General features: G+C 41.9%; 1 protein-coding gene across 9 annotated transcripts in view; it reads left to right on the top strand.

Annotated features, from left to right (window-relative positions):
• Fam184a (family with sequence similarity 184 member A) overlaps positions 1–23,271 on the top strand; it is a 148,792-nt gene that overhangs the window by 51,763 nt on the left and 73,758 nt on the right. The window lies entirely within an intron of this gene.

The following is a 23,271-nucleotide window of genomic DNA, read 5'->3' as shown; positions in this document are numbered from 1 at the left end:
CCAATATATAAGACTGCGAGTTAGAGATTAACAATATATAGAGATTATAAAAGAACAAACTAGAAGACATTGCATCACGTTCCTCCCTGTGTTGTTTCTGAGAATGTTTCTTCAAGTGCACATGCTTTTACTGATATTAAAAGTACTCGAGGGTCAAGGGAACCTGTGAAGAAGCTTAGCCCTACAATGAGTTAGTAAGTGGTCCTCTAGTTATAGTTTTACAAAGGATCTCTGACAGAGTTCTAGGGTATACCAGCACCCAACAGAGGAGCAGTCAGAAACTCGTTCTACGCAGGACATGACTCGACTCCAGTCTGTAGTAAAATTCTATGATTGTTGGTATATGAGTACTCGTCAGTGAAGCATACATATAGAGACAAGGTTGCATCAAAGACATGTTTTCTAGACTCTCTAAAATACAAACACGTACTACCTCACAAAATCCTTTTTTTTTCTTCTCTAAAAAAATAAAAGAACAACTATGGAGATCTGAGATTTCATTTAGTAGTTTTAAATAATACTTCAAGCTAAAGTGGTAGACACATGGAAGTATACATACCTCCAGTTTTACCACCCCACGCAATTTGTATAATGTTTTTGCCATGGCGGCTGATATTTGAGTTCAATCTACAATGCTGTGAGCAATAATCTTGTAGTCTATCATATTCGATTCTGTGGACATAAGAGGATGACCTCAACAGAAGTGTGACAGGCCCGGTTCGTTCTCGCTTTAGATTATTCATCAAGTGTACGTCGGCGATGCTCGGTAGCCCAAGCCTACCCCATATACTGCGAGGCGCGGTCACCGTCTGTTTCGTGTCTCCTTTTTCTCCTCTCACGTTGCTCTTATGCCCGTGCCGGCAAGGCTGTCCATCATGCTCCTTCTTCTGCCTTGCTCGCACCATGTCTGACCTCCTATCTGCCACCTTGCTCCCCTCTCCTCGTGCTCCTCTCCCAAATTAATAGTCTCTTGATAACCTTTGAGAAGCGCTGCGGGTTGGGACGGTTAGCGCTTTATGGGCTGGGGGGACTTGACGCTTTCTCTAGTCTGCCGACGCGGACGTCCTCCTGTTGCAAAGCTCGGGCTGGGGATAGCGGCCCTATCAGCAGGCAGCACAGGCTCCACAGCGCAGGCCCTCAGCAGAATACTCAGACGTGAATGTTAGAACGCGACAGCTGAGATATATATAAAACACACCCCTTTGTTGAAACAAATGGGAAGACTGAGCCTATTTTCTTTAAATGAAGCGCACTTTCCCTCCAAAAGCTGAGTGCGCGAGGAAGACACCAACCCTTGAAATGTATAGAGAACAGACTGCTCCTGCAGTTTGGGAGGCCAGAGGCGGCGAAGTGTTGGAAAAATTACGTCCCAGTAGTGAACTCTCTCTTTGATGTTTCCGCGCACAGGGCGCCAATAAGCGTTCCTCTGAGCTAGCGTCTCCTGCATCAGTTCACTCCCCTTCTCTCCCTTACTTTCCGTCTTGATGGGTTCTGCCTGCTCCCCTCTCTGTAGTTAGCGTCAAAGCTCACTTCGTCTTTATAATCTGCATTCTCTCCCGCGACGAAACCATTTTTGATTGCAGCTGAGTCGACAGTTTTTATCTTGTGAGAGTAGTTTAGGTGTAAGGATGGCCACAGAAGAACTGCGCCCACCTCGTAATTTGGCTTAAATCTTTCCCATCTCGCGACCGCTCGAGCATACGACTCTAGGCGGAGCGCAACTTACATGGCACCTTGGAACTACAAGCAGCACACAGTAGCCGAGAAAACACCTCTTAAATCCAGTCAAGTGTTCTCAGTGAATTTTATGCCTCGCGAGAAGTTTTAGTGTTGTTCTCTCATAATACGAATCGCTTCAATATAGCGTTGTAACTAGAACACGAGTGAGACGTTACTCTAATGATATGACTCATCTGTGAAATTCTATAAGGAAAACAGTCTCTATTTTTACTGTGTCTTGCTCTAGGTGCAGCGCCTAAGACAACAGAAAAAAAAACAGATGATTCAACATGAAGCAACTTGATTAATTCTCAGTGGTTTCATGTCTCATTCTTAAGTAAGGCACATACATAGTCAGCAGTAACACACGAATTCACTTCACTTGTGCCATTACACTCTTGGTTGGCACTTAAACTAAGGGTTGAGACTTTCGTCCCAAGGACACATCACCTGGTTACATTAAGCCCATGCAAAGGCCCTTGCTAGGACTTTGCGGTCTCGCCATGTCTGTGCAAATGGATTTTAGAAGCTATTGAGGCTCGCTCTCTCTTGTCCTCCTCCCCTCATTCAAGATCGACGACGTCTGTGATTGTGGAGTCATCCTGAGGAGATTTTCTAAATACAGAGCGTTATGCTTGGGAGCTCTAATATGCATACCTCAAGTGGAAAAGGACAAGGCTACTCTGTCTCCACTCGGCCCAAATATAATCACTCTCGCAGCATTTTCTTCTTATGCGGGTTCTCTTTTGTTCTAATTTTGACTAAGGAGAAGGGCCTATCATAAGATTGGCGCATATTAATTAAATATAAAGCAATGGTTTTAATACATCCCTACCAAAAGGATACCTACTACTCACTTAGCAGGACCTGGGTATGGCTGTACAGTTGCAACGGTCATGGGTCGTCCCGCAGGCCCCGCGAGCTATCGAAAGAGGAGGTTCGTGAGCAGACGGACGCAGCGAGTGACGCCGACCCAAAGCGACAGAGGTGAGCGACCCACCGCGACAGACGCGATTCGTGACGAGAAGAGTACAGGACTTGGGATGCTTGTGGGACGCTAGGCGGTGAGCACAGTTTTCGCTCCATGTCACTTGGCCAGGAGGTCTTGTCTTTCTCTGTCACCTTCGGCGAGTACTGCTGGACACGCAGCACAAGCTCGGTTAAAGTGGAAAGCGGGCCAAGTCGTTTCGACCACGTAGCTACCATGTACAACGACTGCTGGCGGCCTCTGCTTTCGTTCTCTCTTTGTCAGGAAGATCCTGAACTTAAGAAAATCGCCATCTCTCCCACTCCACAAGGGAGATTGTGTTTTAGACATCATGAGCACATCTAGGCGATAGCATTGAGCTCTCTGTAGTAACGGAATCAGCTGAGAATTTGCGCTACGATGTGCCTCATGGCTTAGACACGCCTGCCACGCCACTGCCTGCAGTAGTTTTCTGCTCTAATATAAGAACACAAAAAATTCGGGAAACAGTGGTAGACTGTAATAGTTCCTGGAAAGTAGCGAATTTATGTTCTACCCTACCCAATCCATATTGACCACATTATTCTCAACAGGCCTTTTCCCTGATAACAGGTGTGCCGTAGTACGTGAGACTTTAGGGTAGATTAAGTGGTTAAAGAAACGATGGTAGGGACATTGGAGGAGGACCATAACGTGTACATGTAGTTAAGAATGATTATACCCTGCGATTCCTTCAGTGCTGTGACATTGAAGAAAAATTTAGAACACAAGGGAGGAAGGGGAGAATGCTATGTTTTATTTTTATGAACTAAAGAGAAGTTACATGAGAGAAAAGTACTAGGAGCAAATAAAAAAGTCATAATACTTGCAATCTGAGAAGATGGCGAGAAACAGAATTGGGTGTTATGCTCGAGTCGCAACACTTATAATATTAGGTCATGGCGTTGGGAAAAGCTAACCTTCACCTACTACACGTCATCCATAGGAGCTGTAACGAGCATAGCTCAAATTTCAGGATGACGAAGGTTACCAAACACAATATCACTCACACTAGGTGACATCCCTTTATTACTCTCATGCCACCATCAATAATATTTTCCACGAAATTAGATAGTCCTAAAGTAATCTACTCATAGCACATCTCTAGTGTTATTTATATAACATTCTTCTTTCACATGCAATAAAATGGCGAGGGAGTCAAGATAGTAGACGCTTTATCATCTTGTCTTAATAACATATAGTGTTGGATACTCTTGGCTCAATATATGATCAATATATTACAAAGAGCACTCCTGCAAAATCATGTAACAAATATAGTTTTTAATCTCAGTTGACATATATGCTTTACTTTGTGATCCGAAGACGGCATTTTTGGTAACCTCAGGTTATGACCGCTATTCATTGATTACTTGTATGGATTATGTCTATGCAACCACATGCATGGCCGTGTGCCCTCTAACATAAGTAGTGATATCGCCAAGATGATAAATCCTTTGCGAGCTTAGCTATATCATTGTATTTAGTGCTACATAAGACTAGATGTGCCTTAGATGGAGCGTTGACGGCCCTTGGTGCGTGCTTGGTAACAGAAACCCAGGTCCTCTTGAGCTACTGAATGGTAACAAATGCTCCTTATCTCATGTATGCTCTTGCGTCTGCTACTTGTCTCTTGAGGCTCAACTCTCACAGTAATAGAAGAATAAACTCATACACAACCAACATTATGAATACAAATACCTGAGCTCATATTAATTGTTACTCATCTCACATCTTGTGTTAGCCTTTATACCTTTTCTTAGAAGATATACTCTCCATTATTGTTTCAGTGCTGAAAAATGCGATAGCTAAGATTGGTTTAGTTCACTTCCTGTGTTTCATAACGTTACGTGGTTATTCCAAGTCGTTAGAAGTGTAGTGCAGCTCTAAGGTGTGGTGTGGATTACCCCAGGGTCTGGCTCAACACATGCGGTAGGAGGTAGTACCGATCATGTGATCTAGTACTTGATCTCCAGAAAAGAGGAATCAAAGAAATTTTGCGATGTGTGTCCAACCACACAGTATTATCGTCTTTATGTGGCGTTACATTTATTTCTCTTCTTCCGAGGAACAGCATTAAATTTCAGCGATTCCATATGGCCCACAGCGCTTGACCTCATTGAGCACTCCCCGCCCGGCCAACGTTCTCACGGCTGGCCTAACAGATATATGAGTGAACTAAACCAACGCGCAAGACTCTTATGATCATCTACTCTGATCATTATCTCAGCTGGAGTGGAAAAATCCTAGTCCTTACCCACCAATCAGACCCGCTCTCAGTGTGTCTCCCCTCTCATGACGCCTCGTACGACTCCGTGTCTTCTTTGTCCCTCTTTTACTGTGACTATCATCTTAGTCAGCATAACTCAACACAACAACTAAACTCTTGGAGCCTGATGTTTCGCGCAGCCGTCATCTTTATGGCTCCGCTCATGGGACAGCGTTGTATACGGTCGTGTCTAGCGCCTCTCGTACTCTTGACCACTCTTGACCTGTGTGCTATACATACGTGACTCACTTTCTGGACCATAGCTGATACTATTTCTACAAGAAGTTCTGAATACGAATATCTACTCTGACTACAAACTCGCATGGCTGATCTTCTACCATCTATCCGTCATCGTCTGGGAGTCATGCTCCAGGTGGGTACTGCAAGGTCGCTTTCCCTCTGATACAGAAAATGCTATGAACACAGGCTAGATACTCATTCGGATACTTCTTCCTGTGTGCGCGAACAATCAACCCAGTCTCCTTTTGGATAACATGCCACCCTCCACGTGTTGAGAGGGCCACAATGCGTTGCTCTTCTCAGTGTCCACGGCCCTCCCAACCCTATCCCCCAATATCTGCGTGATGCAGATTTCGTGTAATAAATTAATTGGTCCCCTTCTGTTTGCGTGCAGTCAAGACATGCATTGCTATCGGCACTCCGATGGGACTATCCACCTCCACGGACCGTGCATTAGGGAGCACTCTTTGCGGGTGTGACTCCAAAGCCTTCTTGACAGCCTATACTTTGCTTGGCAAGTCTCAACGACTAATACATAATTAGTACAACAAAGCAGTCTGACTCGTGGCTCCTTCGTACCCTCCTATGTCTGTCTGATATGCCACACTCATTATTCCATTCTCTTCGAGTGCGAAGCTAACATTATAGTCTAACCCCATCCCCAAGAGAACAAATATCTAAGTGATGCACATGTAAATGATTTTTGTAATTAATGGCTTATGGCCAGAATAAAAAGCCCAATTTTTGCGTGATTTGTTTCCTATTTCTCATAATTATTATTATATTCCGCAGCGTTCTCACGAGGACATAATTTGGGACTGCAACTGAATAGATGCTTCATTGAAAGCAACAGAAAGATATAAGTGAACCTGAAATTCACTAAGATCTTCTTACCCTATATAAGCTATCTACCACTCACACCAACACTCCCATTATGAATGCCCATATACTCAATTATATAATGGGTCTTTCGACCTTTTCGTGTGATCGGAGACTTTCCTGCGCATACAGGATAGGCACAACGTCAATATTCGCCTTTTCTAGGTATCATCCTTCACTATATGCTTCATTTGCCAAGCGAACATTTCTCGTAGTAGTGCAATGTACTATTCATGCTAGCGTGCGCTGCCACATCTTTGCCATCCCTGAGGGCTCACGTATATCCTGACTTCTACTTCTCCTCTATCTTCTCTCTAGGAGAAACCAGTAAGCGTTTCGCTGCTCCACTGAAATACATTAAGCCATAAGGCGTAAATAGAACGTGACTCCAACCAACCCTCGCCCAAGACACAGAACTTTTCTGGCCCATAGAATCAACAATTACCAGAGCGACACCAAAAGCAGAGTATACACCGCTATAGACGCTTCAAGTCTTCAAGTGTCTAGGAGATCTTAACCTCACTACATGATCACCACTAAACCTGACCATTATGTACTCACTATCGCACCCTTATTAGATCGCGTCCTAACCAGACAATGGACAAAAGACACATATCGAAAAAGGTCTGAGCCCTCGAACACCCAAAGATGTGGAGGCAAGAAAGCGGCTCCCTCACTCAGGCGCGAGCCTCTTTCAGTGCCAGAAAAGTTCTACAAGCTCAAGGGAAGCTTTCTAGTAGGACAAGAGGGCAGCGTAAGAATGACACTCGCTTGACCTACGTAGGATTGTATTTCCCACTATAGGAAGCTAGTAGATAGAATCCTTGACAAGAGCTCATTTATTACTCGCAGGTTCCAAGTGACTCATACCCAAACCACACAAAGAGTAATCGCTCACATCGAAAAAACGGCAATCTACAGAACGCCGTTCTGCCTCTCGGTGAAATTCCAGACCTAGAATATCAAATACACCTACTTCCAGTAAAATACTCTACTTGCATCCTACATAGAGAAGCTGTTGGGGACCAGGGAAAGCCATTACCAAGTTGGAGTTCACCTTGACAAGGGGATAAATTGTATGTCTAGGAGGAATAATTATCGTGAAACCCTTTATGCGATGCATAGGGGCTACATCAAAAAGAGGCTTCATCATCTACTAAGCAGCGAAGAGCAGCCCCGAGTTTCTTAACACATCTCTGAGAAAAGAACGTGAGAGTTTGCGAATGTGAGAGTTATTTAGGTTCCCTAACATATTGAAAATCTGGTCAATGTGTAAGCTGACCAGCGAATCAGATATGTCAATTTGAACCATAGAACAAACCAAAAGATAGCGTGAGAACCAAAATACTAACTCAAGTAACCCCACAGGAGTATGCTATCCGATTCTGACTGATGCGTGAGAAGTAGAGTGGCTAACTTCTTACACCGACAAAATCTAACGGTACCCATGCTGTCATACCAGTCTTAGTAGACCCCTATGCTGATGATATTGTGAACTTATCCATGGAGCACAAATTGCACTGATATGGCTGAAGCAAGCTATTGTGTTACAGACAGCTGGAAGCTAAAGATACCATGAGAGTAAACAATAGACTAATCCATAAGATCCATAAACAAAAAGAGCTATGGCAAGTCCATGATAAAATCGTTAACGTGCTCCACAACAGCAAACTAAACAGAGAGGGGCCTTCACGTCTCTACAAGGTCAATGAAGCATGCTTTAGGAGCCACTTAGAGAGGAAGCTAAGTAGCTAATGATGCTTAGCAACATTCTCATGTTATAGTGGATACCGAACTTTTCCAGCTAAACATCATGGTGTCAATTTTCAAACAAACCAACGGTCTTGGTACGCGTCTACACTCATCGACACCATAGTACCATAGGTTTATTAGATCTTTCTTCATACTATGTCAGACATTCAAATATATGCAATCAGGCTTATAATAGTCTATTAACTACCGCGACCACCTCACACACCGCCTCCAAGTACTTTATTTATAGAGCGAATACAAACAAATAGGGAAGACATAAACAAGAAAGTGCATTATTAATGATTTAACTATGACTTAAAGACAAAAGACTGGAGTTAAATTGAGAGAGTATAATTCGACTCAAATTCCTACTGACAGTAACTCTCACTATTTGCAGCTAACACTGAGAATTACCAATGAGTTGGACGTGATAAACTATCCATAACTCCAGACCTCGATAGACATATCAGTGTGTGCTTATCCGGATACCTCTCTTGTTAGCTTGTTAGTGAATACATCATCCTCTCAGTAATAGTAGAGCATTCTAAGGATTGGCAACCTTGACACTATAAACTACAATATTAATATAATAATAGAGACCTAAGAGAAACTATCATTTTTCTAGTGTACGACATTTGTTAAACTATCAAATGGGTCTTTTAATATCTAAAAGAACCTAAGCAGGAGTATAAACTACACACCATTCTTAATTCAAGCAAACTTTTAGGCCATCCAATACGGAAGAGATGACTATCTTATTTATTACTTGGGATAACTCTAACCAAGATCGACACGGTGAACAAGAGGGACCTAGATGACATAGAACTTTAAGTCCTTGAAGAAAGAAATTGAAGAAGATATCAGGAAGAATGATAGATCTGCATAGGATCTCTTACCGTCTGGCTCTCATTTGGCAATTGGGAGATAAGATTCTTAATCAGTACAAAACTACATGGTCATTCCTCCCTATACCTCCAACAATAGAATTAAGCTTCCTCATATGCGAATCCCCAATCAAAATTCTTTAATACGACCATAAATATGCGTTAAAGGCGACAAGAGAGCATGCGTGAATAGCACATTCTAAAATTTATTCAAACATCTCTATACTAAGGAGAAATCAAGATATAATATCACGTACTTATATATGAGCTAAAAGAAATCATCCCATAGCACATTTTATATAGGCACACATCACAAGAAGAGTTTTTTCGACCACCTCTTGACTCTCAAGACATAAGCACTCATAATATTGGTAATTAGAGTTTATAAATAGTGAAAGGTAAAAGATGATATCAGCTTGTGTTTTCGAAGTACCTTTTTCTTGTTTAGTGATTTATCAGACCGACTCAAGGGATACAATACAGATTTAATTACTGATCTCAACTACACTACTCCACCAGGAACTACATATACGTTAATCAACGCAAACTAATAATTACTTACACGACTACTCGCATACCACCTGATACTTTGTACAAACTAGAAGACTCAACAATCATCTCTATATACAATGTGAGGCATATACAGAAAGAAGAGCAATACTTCGAAACGAATATGTGTCTTGTAGTTCATATAGAAAAGCATAGGTTATGTGAACGTTGCATAGTCAGAAATGTACTCTCGCAAATAGATTCTGATTGGCGAAAATAATACAGTACTACATCCACACCTTGTAACCTATCGAAACTCAGTAAGTCAACCGCTGGCTACAATTCACATCGGATCTCTCCACAACCCTAACCCATCATTATACATCATGGTTCACGAAACAACTTAGTATTTGTCGAAAGAGAGCGTAAATAGTGTGAAGGATCCCTGAATGTGCATTGGGTTCAACACGATTTAACCTTCCATGGTAAGAACTTATCCGTGAGCGAGTCAGGACCTCCGAGGAACTTCGTAGTATCATTGATAGTAATTGGCTCAATCAGCGTCCATAATATATATGTGAAGAAATGAGACTCTCTGAGATAAATAGACCAGAGAAAAGAACACTACTAGATACAATAAGACAAAACCCAGTCAGAACTCTGATCTGACATGAGGCGAAAAAGGTCTTAATACACATCTGACAAATCTGACCACAGAATGAGCATGAGACTCTAAAAATATGGATAGAAAGGAGCAAATATACAAAAGAATGATAATACAGTAGAGCTTACCTTTGCCAATGACAATTACCAGGACTTAACATTCCCAATCTACAGAAAATGAATGGCATTGAAAACGGTATAGATTCGACTTACGATGGAAAAGACTCCAAAAGATACCTTAGAGTCTCAAATATACAATGGCCAACATGGAATGACAGATAAAGATAAAATAGTTTCAGCTTCATTCTTTAGATCATCAGGAAATGCAAAACACGAATGACTCCTTTGAGATATACGACTAGCGTGCACACTTTAAATACTCAACCTTGTACACGTTCAATGGACATAGAGGGACATGAAAGACTACACTCGTAGTGAGACAGCTCGTTCTGGAACGTCGACACTTGGAGTGACAGAACGAAAAGCTCGTCTCCTGGGATGGCGTGGAGAGTCACTAATATCCTCATCGCAATGCCACCTTTAGGCATACAATCAAGCTACATACACTCAGAGAGTATAAATACATAACAGAAACAAAAATCTCTTCGGAAAGAGTACAGTTTCATAACACTCAGAAACACTGCAGAGAGCACCAAATGATTACTATACAATGGACTTTATGTGGGCGAGAGAGAGTGACACCCAATAAGGAAATAATATCAATTAACATACACACTCTCCCCTAAAAAGAGAGACCTAAAAAAAAAAGGAAAATCTAGTGTATATAACTTTCTCATAGACACAGAAGAGGTCTTTAAACATAATGTTTGTAGAAGGAACTAGAGATGAGAACGGGGGTCGGCCGGGTAAAATTGAAGCCCTATTTTGGAGGAAGGGGGGGACATAAGGGACAAACTTGAGAGGGTGCGCCGGATCTTACTGGTAAGTTGCAGATGTGGGTGGACTCTCTGTATATGTGGTACAATCACTGGAGGGCCTTGTATGCCGGAAGAGGTAGACTGAGAACTGAAAAGCCCAAATCAGCAGACAGTTCCACAGCAAGACTCACAGCTGACCAAATGTCTCTTTCTATACAGTACTCCCCTTTGTGAATGGAAGGGAGAAGAGGGATGGCGATTGTGTATAAAGGCCAAGTGAGTGGAATTCTAACATCTACAGTGGTGTGGGAGACACCTTCAGAGGTTCAGCTGACCTGAGTCATGTGGCAGAGCGGGAGCGCAATAGGAATGCATCGAGGTACCCAAACAAGGAGCGTGCGATGAGCGCGAATATCATAATGAGGCCCTCTTTAGTAGATGACCAATTGTGTAAGCTTGGGAATGATGCGTTCTTCGTCCAAGGACAATGCGCTATAGCTGTGAGAAGAGTTTCTTGCTCCTTCGCTCGATGGCGCTAACATAGTGTCTCGGAGTAAGTCCTCGGCAGAACAGAGGACACACCTGTTTACCGCCATTCGATCCCTGATTACCCTGCCTAGCCTTAATGCAGGGGCAGGAAGCTGGGTCCGGTGCACACGCAACCGTTTGATCATGCGCGCGATGCTTGTCAGCGATTGCGGAAGTCCCATGGGAGGCTCTTACCTCACATCTGTATGGAGTGCGTATGTGAACACAGGACGGTGTAAGATATGGTGGATGATGTCAGTGACGTGCATGGCGCCCTCGAGAGATCAGGCGGAAGTTTCTGCAAGAGGACTCAAGCGCGAAGCAGAGCTGCCGACAGGATTGAGAATCCAATTCAATTGGTACATCCATACCGATCTTCGCTTTATTTCTACTTAGAAGTGCGCACGGACTGAAATGTTAATTAAATATAAAAATTAAATCAAAAACTACTGCGTATTTTATTGATATTTCTTTTCTCTGTGCAAATTATAATCCCTCTAATGTGTGTGATCGACTATCACTTTAGTTTATGACTAGTGTTGTATAGTATAGAGTAATCCGTGTTCATGTCCTAACTGGATTGGCTTCACTACTAAACAGCTAAACTACTCCCTATTTTCATTGATTTAGACAGGTGTGAGTTTGAGTATTTAATCACAACTCTTGCATAGGTGATATTAGATCTCTTTTTGACTAGGTATCTTATCTGATTTAGACTTGGGAGCGTATAGGACAGTAACGATATTTCGTTGCTGGCCCTAAAGTAAGCCATGCCCACAGTGAGCAAGTAAAGGACGAGTAGTAAACAAATTATCACTCAAAGACATATGGCATGCTGATCCATTTCTCAAAAGAAATCTTCAGCAAGAACGCTTGTGTAATTCGCATCTAACCATCTGTTTACCATCAAGTACTTAGCCTCTCACTCTATAAGCACATCTCAAAGTGGTGTGTATTTTCACTTCTGAGTATCATGGTATCCAGCTCTGAACACACTGTGGTGCCTCTATCAACAGATCGTGTGCCAATATTTTATGACTTCCAGCTCCATGAGGACCTATGCGACAGGCCAAATTGTGTCAACCAAGGTTTGAGTTTGGAGTGAGGACAATCAGATATGTGCAAGATCAAGATGGGGGTATATTTTAGGCTTATATGGGGGCACTAGAAGTGAGCATAGGACGTTTTCAGCTGTGGTATTTCTGTGTTTTTTAGGTGCCAATTCCATTAACACTTGTGCTACTGCCGTGCAAAGTTGCAAGCCCTGTTGTCACTTAAGAGTTCGCCTCTCTCCAGTACTTTGTACCTCGCATCTCTCAAGTTTAATTCTGCTTGCTATGCTGTCATCCCTCAAGATATGCTTCCAACATGGACCTATGGGATGAACCTATTCTTCAGGTCTCAGTATCTGGACAGCTAGCCCAATGTGACCTCCTTCTGCCAAGTAAGGTCATCGCAAAAATTTTCACTCTCATGTGATTTCTATTTTCTGAATATGGTTGGCATCCTCTCATATATAAAGATATTGTATTAAAGATTGATTCCCTTAGTTAGTGCATTATACTATATTAATGCACAGAAGCTACAATGCCTTTAGCCACTAACTGAGGCACAAGCGAGCCCCCGAGATCTCTATTACAGCATGGGTTAGTGAGCTCTACCTCCATCAGGCTCGGTTTGGCCATTAGTGCGAATAGATACTGGAGGACCTCTGAAGAGCAAGTGCTCGACTACTGTTTGACCCCTCGAAGCCAAATCGTGCTGCCAGCTCTCACTTCAACCTCGTACTGATCTTTGTTTATCTTTCCCCGTGAGCTTGTCGGCCTAGACCTTTGCTTGTGCTCATCATATGACATATGCTGCGCACTCTCACCTTATATAGGTGCGTGGTGCGTATTCCCTGACTGAGCCCATGCGCGAGAAAATAACGCACAGATTTGGCTCAATTAATTATGTACTGAAGAGCAGTTGACTTGGCTTGAGGTATGTCATGATTGGCTCTGAGCACAGCTGTGCTTATAGAGTAATGATCCGAATACGAGCGACGTAACGTTGTCAGTGTGCATATCTGAGTATACCCCTGTGTACGGCTATATCTAGCGATCGTGTACACTAGGAGAGCAGATGGGAGAACGAGCTCATGCTCCACAGATGAATTCTTCTTGTGCTTAACCTAAGAATACCCATCATACCTGCGCGAGAATTTTCCCGGAATCCTTGTATAGCTCCAGTATATCTCTCTGGGGTGGTGCATGTCGCATATAGGTGTCTCACGCGAGGAAAAAACTTGCTATTTAAATCACAGGGTGGCAGCAGACTCTCAATGTGATACATCAATCTGTATCTTCAGCTAGGGCATTCAGAGCAGGCACACAAGGAAAGAGGATACTACTCTATAGGCCAAATATTATGATGTCGAGGACATTGATTTTTTCGGTGGAGAATAGGGAGTGGACATTTATTGTCTTGAGAGTTCGTCGCTGAAGCTCATATTGCTGATTAGATCTAAATTGGGCATGTGTGTATATACGATACATTCGTCCCCTAATATGTCGACAGGGTTCTTTGTAGGCAGTGATATGAGAAAGTAGCCTACTTCTTGTGCGGCAGCGAGATACGACAACACATATTATATATGTGGATTGTAAGGGTGGACTCGATCCTGTGCTCGCAGTAAGCAATACAACATAGTAACCTAACTCTCATCATGACGCTTCTCCATTTAATAATAACTTTCATCCTACTATCTTTGGCCAATAATTATAATTAAAAATCCTCTCCTACTCCCTCTCCTTCGCATCTCTTGGCCCGTATATCTTTTGGTTATGTTGTCTAGACGTGTAGAGAATTCAAATCAATGTAGAATCTCAGAGAGAGTTTAATTTCAACTTATTTGTGTTAAAAAAGCTGGTATATTACATATACTTCGATGTACAACCTCACGCGGCAATCTTACTTACACTCATCGGAAGATTTCCATACTAGATAATTTGTTTTCCTTTCCCGTCGAATCCAAATACGATATGTTTCGAATACTGAATTATAGCAGAGATAAACTCTGGTGATATTAGGAAGAGAGAATGTTCAAAAACACCTGCAATTTCATTCAGCATGCTTAGACCATATACACTCTACTATATAGATACAATGTACTATAAATATAATTGATGCCTGATAGCATCAAATTCTCACCTACTGTAACAGCCTCTCAACGCCTCCACTTTGGATGGCCTCCTGGAATGTTTACGCAGGAGGCATTAGTAGGAGTATCATTACGTGGCTCACGCACTGCAACTTGAGCTATCAAAGATTATTTTCGTGGTATGAGAAATATATACTGATGTACCAGCTCACAAACAGCATAGGACTCTCTGTCTACAATGTGTCTACTGTGAAATTTGTGATCTGGCATCTCTGCGATGTATTCCATCATTTATAATGTAACTTATTCTATCTCAAATACCATAAGCCTTCCTATTTCACTACAGTATACTAAAGACCTTCTTATTTGATATGTGTTAGTGTGTAGAGATTAAAGGATGAGACTCGTATGCACAATCCTGGATCACTATATCTTTAAGTAACACTGAATCAAGATACTACATATTCGTTTGTGACTGTGTCAGCCTATATAAGAGCGGTCCAACTTTTAACAAGCAAGTGCTACTCAACTGCGCGTCATTCGAAATGAAGCTTGGGAGACTGGAGAGATGCTAAGCAGTTTAAGAGCAAGTACTGCTCTTGCAGAAAGAAACTCAAGAAAAAGTTCTACATCAACCAGGACCACACGGCAGGGATACATAGGGCATCTCATGGTATACCTGAGCAGCACTAGCAGAAGTAAAATCGCTTAGCCCTCGCATGTAAAAATTACACATGATAAAGATCTGAGTGCTCGTGTATGTGGGGCTGCCGAGATTGGCTTCGGAGTGGCGACTCCAAGAGCCAACCTGAACTGGCTTCGTGGCCGGAATCCTAGTAGTGGCATCAATTCCCTAGAGCAACCACATGGTTTGCGCTCACTTACCAATCATAAATGTGAGGATCTGGAGATACCCATCTTCTTGGACAATTTATTGTTTTAAGATAACATAGCGTGAACAAATACTAGTAATAAGAGATACTAGCTAACTATTTCCTTTGAAAAAAATTTTAGATATTTTAAAACAATATATAAAAGAAATAAGACAATAAGAGTGTACCGTGAGACAAAGTGTAGACATGAAGAGATTTCGTTAGAGCAAGGATAAGGCATGAGAGCCAAGTGTCAGAATCACTGAAGCGCGTGAAGAACAAATGGATAATACACTGCTTCAGCGTCTAGAACATCGGGTTGAGTCGCCGACAAGGCAAAGACTGATGGTGTATATTACAGAGACAATAGAGCTTTCAGAAATAGGCTGGTTCGACACATATCCTGGCGCTGTATGAAATTCTGCTCTCTCTCAATGGAACATGCTGTCAGCGCAATTGTGCATACCTTACATAGAAGAGAAGAGGGCCATGTGGAAAGGTCTATACTCTCATCGCTACAGTCCATAAATGAGGCTGTGCGTGATATATCGTACATGGTATATAGTCGTGCTCCACCTATACTATATCTGCGCGACAGACATCGTCAAATGGATAACTCATTGTGCTCGTTCAGAAAGAGCATGAAATATCACTAATGATCCTATAGGCCAAAATGAGACAATTACGTGGGGAACCTATCTTATTTAACAATAGAAGTCGAAAATAAAATTGTATCAACAACTCAGTTAATGTAATGTAACGTTAAAACACAGATGTTAGCGAGACAATCGTCTCCTATGATGTGTCTGGTTGTATTTTAATGTAAAAGCTCTCATATAGCCAGACCACAAGTTTATTAAATAGTATCGATTATAAGCCTTATTGATGTAGGCGTGCATAAATTCCTAACATGCAACAATAAGTATCTTAGCTGCATGGAAGTCAATATTGAATACATTGATGCTACACCACAAGAAGGCAAAGTGATCTCCAAAATATGCCAGTTCTAATGGTGCACTATAAGTACAGGATAACTCACACCTCTCACAATTAAATAGACCAACGATAACTACGTCACGCAAACAGCTATAATACTGAGACTTCATTGAACGGTACTTAAGTTTTATACCCTTAACCATAGTTATGATTATACTAATAAAAAACGGTCAAGGAGAGATTATCCATGTCAACGTGAGCTAGTATAAATTATGAAAATGTGCCTCTCGCAAACTATATGCAAATGTAAGCGAAGTCGTCTGAGTTTTTCAGTATATATGACTTAGCATTCTTTCATTTATCTTGACCCATCTTTGAGATCGACATTACCAGTTACTGCGCTTCCCTCTTTCCTCCGCGTTGAGTTCCCTCTGGCTACTTACCCCGTGATAGTCTTCCGCCAACTCGCACTCTTCATACCACCGTACAATCTCGCTCTGAGATCTTACTCTCCTTAGCGCGTCGTCTGTTCATCAGATTATCAGAGACGTGCAAGGCCGTGCCTCCCTAGTTGACGTGCTTTCTTATTAAAGACAAATTGCGTACAAGGAGTTGACCCCATGTTAGAATGTACAAGCGACCCAGCCTCCTGCCCCTGCTAGTTAAAGGCTCTGACGAGATATTTTCTGGTAATCCAGCTTGGGGTCGGAGAGGACGAGAGTGTCCCTATTTACACACCAACTAGATCACGCAGGGAACAGTCCAATCTCACTTGCAGCGAGCCTTACAATACAGACCAAGTACACAATTGTCATCTACTAATGGGATGAGACTGAAAAGTGTTTGCAGAGGAGAAGAGGAGTCCTCGTATGGCAGTGACGCCCTGATATGAGATACGGTCGCGATGTACTCTCGTAAGAAGTAGGAACGGTACGGCAGTGGCATGATCGCTCTGTTTTGGAGTTTCCCCCATCGTGACCCTTGACAACCCCGCTCGATGTCATATGAGACGAATAGTCCCGACTCCTCTCGCAAATAGTTACAGAAGGACTGTGTCAAGAGCCTCGTATAGGTAGGTCACATGGTGTGTTGTGTCGGGCTGTTGAAACTCTTGTCATTGTGAGCATAAGTTATACATCTCTCAAGGTTACTGGATAAAGTGCTGTTGGTAGCGTGGTGGCAGAAATGAGTGCAAGTTAGAGCTAGTGCACCAATCGTGATTATAGCGAGTTAAGGGAGGTTGTGGGGAAAAGATGAGGCGCAGACTCAAGTACACCGTTGTCAGTTTCCGATTCGTGGAATATGATAGGTAGTTGGTAGGCTCATACTTCGAGTGACTTGGTTGTTAAGTTGAATATCCTTTGGGTATTGTTAGACCACGAAAAAGCTAAGTGCTGTATTAGCTTGTTGAAGAAGAGGGTGTTGCGTTGAGAAGATGGTATGAGACTGTGTTCCTAATTTTGCTAGATGTAGACAATAGCCGTACAATAACTGAGATTTCCAAGTACAGAGAAAGTTATGGCCATGCACCATGCTTGTGGATAAATCTGTTTCCGTACAAGTTATCCCGTAGAATATAGGAGAAATGATCTCCCCTTTGACCCTCCACAGATCCACCATCACTGGATTCATCGTATGCTCTGTCTATTCTCTCTCTCTCAGTGTTTATCCTTGGGTGAATCCTTTACCCCTCTCGACGTAATACTAGGAGTCCTCCAGGTCATCGTCATGATAGGTCATAATCTGTATACTGAGCGTGTTGCACAAAAACTGTTCATGACCTCCCAAGCGACGAGATCGCGTGATACATTTCTCTTACATCTGGTAATGCTTTCACTCCACCATTTTTGACATAGGACTTCATGGTTACTAGGCGTGAGGGACTAGAGGAACAAGAACGGGTATCTCTCTGCTTTTAGGAGCAGTATGAGCCCGGCAATCTCTTATGACCTCCATTAATAATACTGGTGCTTCTCCTATGCTCCTATGTATTATAGTTCTAGGCCTAGTTCTACGCAAGACTATACATTATAATAATTTCTAGGAAGAGTTACATCCTCTACTAGCTTCTATGAATGTCATTAAAGCTTGCTTGCGCGTCGACTCTAGAGCTTAATTTGAAACTTTGTCCCAACTATTTTGGGTAGGCTGTCTCTCTATTGTCTCTCTGTAATGTGACGGAGCTGTTCTCTTGAGGTCCACCTGCCTACACTCAGAGCTTGGCATCCTCGCGTCCTCAGAGAGAAGTTGAGGTGCCATTTATTCATCTCAGGTCTTGCTACTGGTGTTCCTATTACAGGAAATAATCTGTGCCAATGCATTCAGGGATACTTCCACTTTCTCTTCCATCAGGTTCAGTGTAACTGATTTATGTTGACGGTCTTTTGATCCACTTGGACTGAGTTTCATGCAGGGGATAATAGATCTATTTGCAATCTCTACATGCTGACATCCAGTTATGGCCACAGCACCATTTGTGAAGAGCTTTTCTTTTCTAATTGTATAATTTGGTCATTTGTCAAATATCAGGGGTTCATAGGTGTGGATTATGTCATGGTGTTTTCAATCTGATTCTATGATCCACGTACTGTTATTATACCAAAACCACTGTTTTTTACTATAGCTCTTATAGTAAGGCTTGAAGTCAGGATGGTATATCTCTGAATTCACTTTCATTGTGCAGGAATCTTTTTTAGCCAAATACTGGCTGTTTTCTTTTTTCTATATGAAGCTTGAATATTGTTCTTTCATGTCTGTGAAGAATTGTGTGTAGAATTTTGATTGGGTTGCATGAATCTGTAGATTGCTTTTGGTAAGACTGCCATTTTACTTTGTTAATCTTACCTAATCCATGGTCATGCCTGGAGACTCTTGTCCAGTTTTCTGAATATTCTTCTTCAATTCTTCTTTCTCAAGACTAAAGTCTCTTGTCATATAGGTCTTCACTTGTTTGGTTAGAGTTATCCCAAGAACTTTATATATTTGTGGCTATTGTAAAGTTGTTTCTCTGATTCTTTCTTAGTCCGTTATCATTTGATTATAGATTTTTTATTTTTTAGTTAATTTTGTATCCTACCACATATGAATTTGTGATTTTCAGCCATGTATAGGAGTTCCCTGATAGAATTTTCAGTCTATTATGTATATACTCATCATATCATCTGCATAATAGTGAAATAGTTGACTCTTCTCTTTCAATTTGTATCCTTTTGATCTCCTTTTGCTATTACTATTGCTCTAGCTAGGAACTTTGATACTATCATTGAATAAATTGGGGAGAGTAGACAGCCTTGTCTTGTTCTCCTGATTTAATGGAAATCACTTTTGAGTTTGTCTATATTGTAATTTTGATGTTGGCTGTGTATTTGATATTGCTGTTATGTTTAGGTATGTTTCTTGTATCCCTGATCTCTCCAAGATCTTTATCGTAAAGAATGTTAGATTTTGTCGAAGGCTTTTTCAGCACCTAATGAGATGATCATGTGTTTTGGTTTTTTTCTTTTGGTTTGTTTATATGATGCATTACATTGACAGATTTTCATATGTTGAACCATCCCTGCCTTTCTGAGATGAAGCTTACTTGATGATGGCTCTGTGCTTTTTCCTCTGGCATTTTGAGGGAATTAAAAGATTATTATGGTAAGAAATCATTTGAGGGACCGTATTGGGGGGGAGTACACCAGAAGTCTAACCAAGGAAACGAAAGACCTCTACAATTAAAACTTTAAATGCAGAAGGAGCAAATGGAAGAAGTTGCTAGAAAAATGAATACACATTGTAGGGATGGCTTTACTTCCCCAGCCATGCTTCAGGTTCCCTGTAATCACCACCAAGATTCCAGTGTCATTCTTCACAGAAATAGAAAAGAATTCAAATCTTAAAATTCATATGGAAACACAGGAGACCTTGAATAGTCAAAGGGACCCTAGACAAAAAGGATGCTGGCAGTACGGCTATGCCTAATTTCAGGCTATACTTCAGAGCGAAATGACAAAGCCAGCAGGGGACAGGTAAGAAGACAGACACGTAGATAAGTAGATTTAGAAAATAGATGTGAACCATGCAGCTACAGCCACCTGATTTTTGATGTTGAAGAAGCAAACCTTTTTAACACACAGTGCTGGCGAAATCCACGTGTAAAAGAATGAAATTCACCCTGCACAAAACTCCACTCAAGATAGATCAAAGACCTTAATGGAAGATCAGAAACGCTGAACGTTTCAAGGAAAGAGTAAGTCGAGCAATTCAGCATGTGGGCGTGGGGAAGGACCTTCTGAGTAGGAGTCTACCCCTCAAGAAATAATGACAGCAGCTTCCAGAGAGAGTCTCGTGAATTAAAAAGCTGCCGTAGAGCAAAAGAAACAGTTAACTGGGTTAACTGACCACCTGACGAGTAACAGGAAAATCTTACTTGCTATACCTCTGACAGGATTAATACCCAGAATAAAGGAACAACTATGCTGCAGTATGGTGATACTTTATTTGTGCTGAAGTGTGATTTTATTTGTATGTTAATAAATAAAAGTGCCTGGGGTCAGAGCTGATAACAAGCCATTTGGCAGAAGTCTGGCAGTGGTAGCACACGCCCTTAATTCCGATCACATGACGGGCAGATCTCTGTGTGTGCAAGGACACCACCAGCATGGAGACACACACACCTTTAATCTCAATACCAACCATAGAGACCCGGAGGTCGGTATAGACAGGCAGTGATGAGGAAGTCATGTGGTTGGGTTTACAACCAATGAGAAGGCAGAACAGAAAGTCAATAAAAAGACAGACACACAGGAAGTGGGTCTCTTTTTGAGGGGAAGGACAGCGGCAGCAGTGGGTGGTAAGAAGGCAGTCTTGGTCTCAGCTCTTAGCTACTGCTCTCTAACCTCTGGGGCTTTTAACTCTGCATTTGGCTCTGTGTTTCTTATTTAATAAAACCATTCAGAATTACATCTACACAGCAAGAAATCCAACAGCACAATAAATGAGCTAATGATATTGTCTTCAGTCAGTGTTCTGTTGCTGTGAAGAGACACCATGACCACAGCAACTTTCCTTTTATAAAAAGGAAACCTTTATCTGGGACTTGTTTACAGTTTCAGAAGTTTAGTCCATTATCCTCATGGCAGGGAGCATGGCAGCATGCAGCCAGACATAATGCTGGAGAGGCTGAGAGTTCTCATCTGGGTCCACAGGCAGCAGGAAGTGACAAACAGTGAGCCTGGGGCTTGGGTCCTTGAAACCCCACAGCCCATCCTGGCAGCACACTTCCTCCAGCAAGTCCACACCTCCTAATCTCTGTCAAGTAGTGCCACCCCCTAATGACCAAGCATTCAAACATATGAGCCTTTGGTGGGGCAGGGTACAGACGATGACGTTCTCATTCAGACGACCACAGAAATGGACAGAAGAAATGTCCAACCTCACTATCCATGAACAAAATCCAAGTTAGCCCTACACTGAGATCCCTTCTTACCCTAGTTAGAATGGTAGCTATGGAGAAATAGCAACCTTGGGGTGGGGGGTGTTGGAGAAAGGATTCCTGCTCCTTTGCATGGTAAGTGTTCATTAATTCTGCATCCTTGATAACAGCCCTTTTGGCTGGGGTGGATGGAATCTCCATGCCTCTAAAATTATTTTTTTACATCTCTGGGTATTTTGGCTGTGGAACATGTGTATGCATGTTTGCACACCATATGCATGCCTGATGCATGCAGAGACCAGAAGAGGGTGTTAGATGCCCTGGATCCCGAGTTGCAGATGGTTATGAGTGACTGTGTGGGTGCTGGGAATTGAACCCAGGTCCTCTGGAAGAGCAGCCAGTGCTCTTCACCATCTCTCCAGACCCTTGAAAAATGTTAAAGTATTTGTTTAAAATGGTATGTAGTCACTTATATGTGGATGTTAGTAGTTAAGTCCTTGATAATAAGTTACAATCCATATCACTAGAGAATTTAGGTATAGAGTAAGGGACTGGGCGAGACTAATATAAGAAAAACTATATACAAAGTAAAATGACTATATACCATATATACAAGCAATAAAAACCTAAACAATGTCTAGTCCATTTGTATTTGACAATTTCAGAGAAAATAATTCCATTATCTATCCTATTTTGGTAAGTGCAAAATGTACCTGATTCACTTTCTATCCTAACTTATATTACTAACGGAAATGTCTTATAACATCTTTCAAAAACTCTAGTGAGTTTCTTTTCTGAAATTCTTAACAAGGAAAACTATAACTATAACTAACTGATCTTCAGCTCCCTCAGAGACCCAAGAAGGAAATAATACTACCTAATAAAAAAATAAAAACAGGAAGTGCATGCAAACAGCTTCCAAAAAAAAAAAAATGTGAATTGACAGAAATAGCCAGCTACCTGGACAGTCACCTGAGGTTTCTCTGCAGTGTTGGGGCATCATCTTCAGCCTATAGGCTTAGCGTATCTGACAGACTCATTTGTGAACTAGGATGTATACAAGGTCAACAGTTTGACCTCACATTTGGTTAGAGCAGTCCATGTACCAGAAACACCTGAATTCCATTAGTGTCATGTCATAATTCAGGATTTTAAATTCTGGAAATTGTTGATTTTTTTTTTTTTAATTCAGCTGTCCCTTTTTCTTGGCTGTGTATATGTGGCTTCATCTCGGCATCCTGTTTTTCTCCACGGCCCTCTATTAAATGCCAGTCTACTATTGAGAGGGGTGAGCTTAGTTATTCTTCAAGAATAACTGTTTCATCTGCTGTTCCATTGCATATCAGAAGCCATTGGCCCACTCCCTGTTCAGCTGCCTTCGAAGAAAAGGGCATGGTACCTTTCCCAGATTTCAAAGGTCACTCATTTCAGGGATGGTGCCATATTGTCCTGGCTTCAGAAGACGCCTTTTGTTAAAGCCACAACCACACTTAGAAGGGAAAATAGAATAGATAGTTATGGATGGGTGGGAAGGGGGGTTTACTACAACAGGAGGATGAAATGGGGAGGAGGAGGGGGGAAGGGGGATGAAGGAGGGACAG

Source organism: Onychomys torridus, chromosome 19, assembly GCF_903995425.1.
Source record: "Onychomys torridus chromosome 19, mOncTor1.1, whole genome shotgun sequence".
In the NCBI taxonomy this organism is placed as follows: domain Eukaryota; kingdom Metazoa; phylum Chordata; class Mammalia; order Rodentia; family Cricetidae; genus Onychomys; species Onychomys torridus.
Note: the sequence above shows the minus strand (reverse complement) of the source record. Positions and strands in the feature narration are given on the sequence as shown.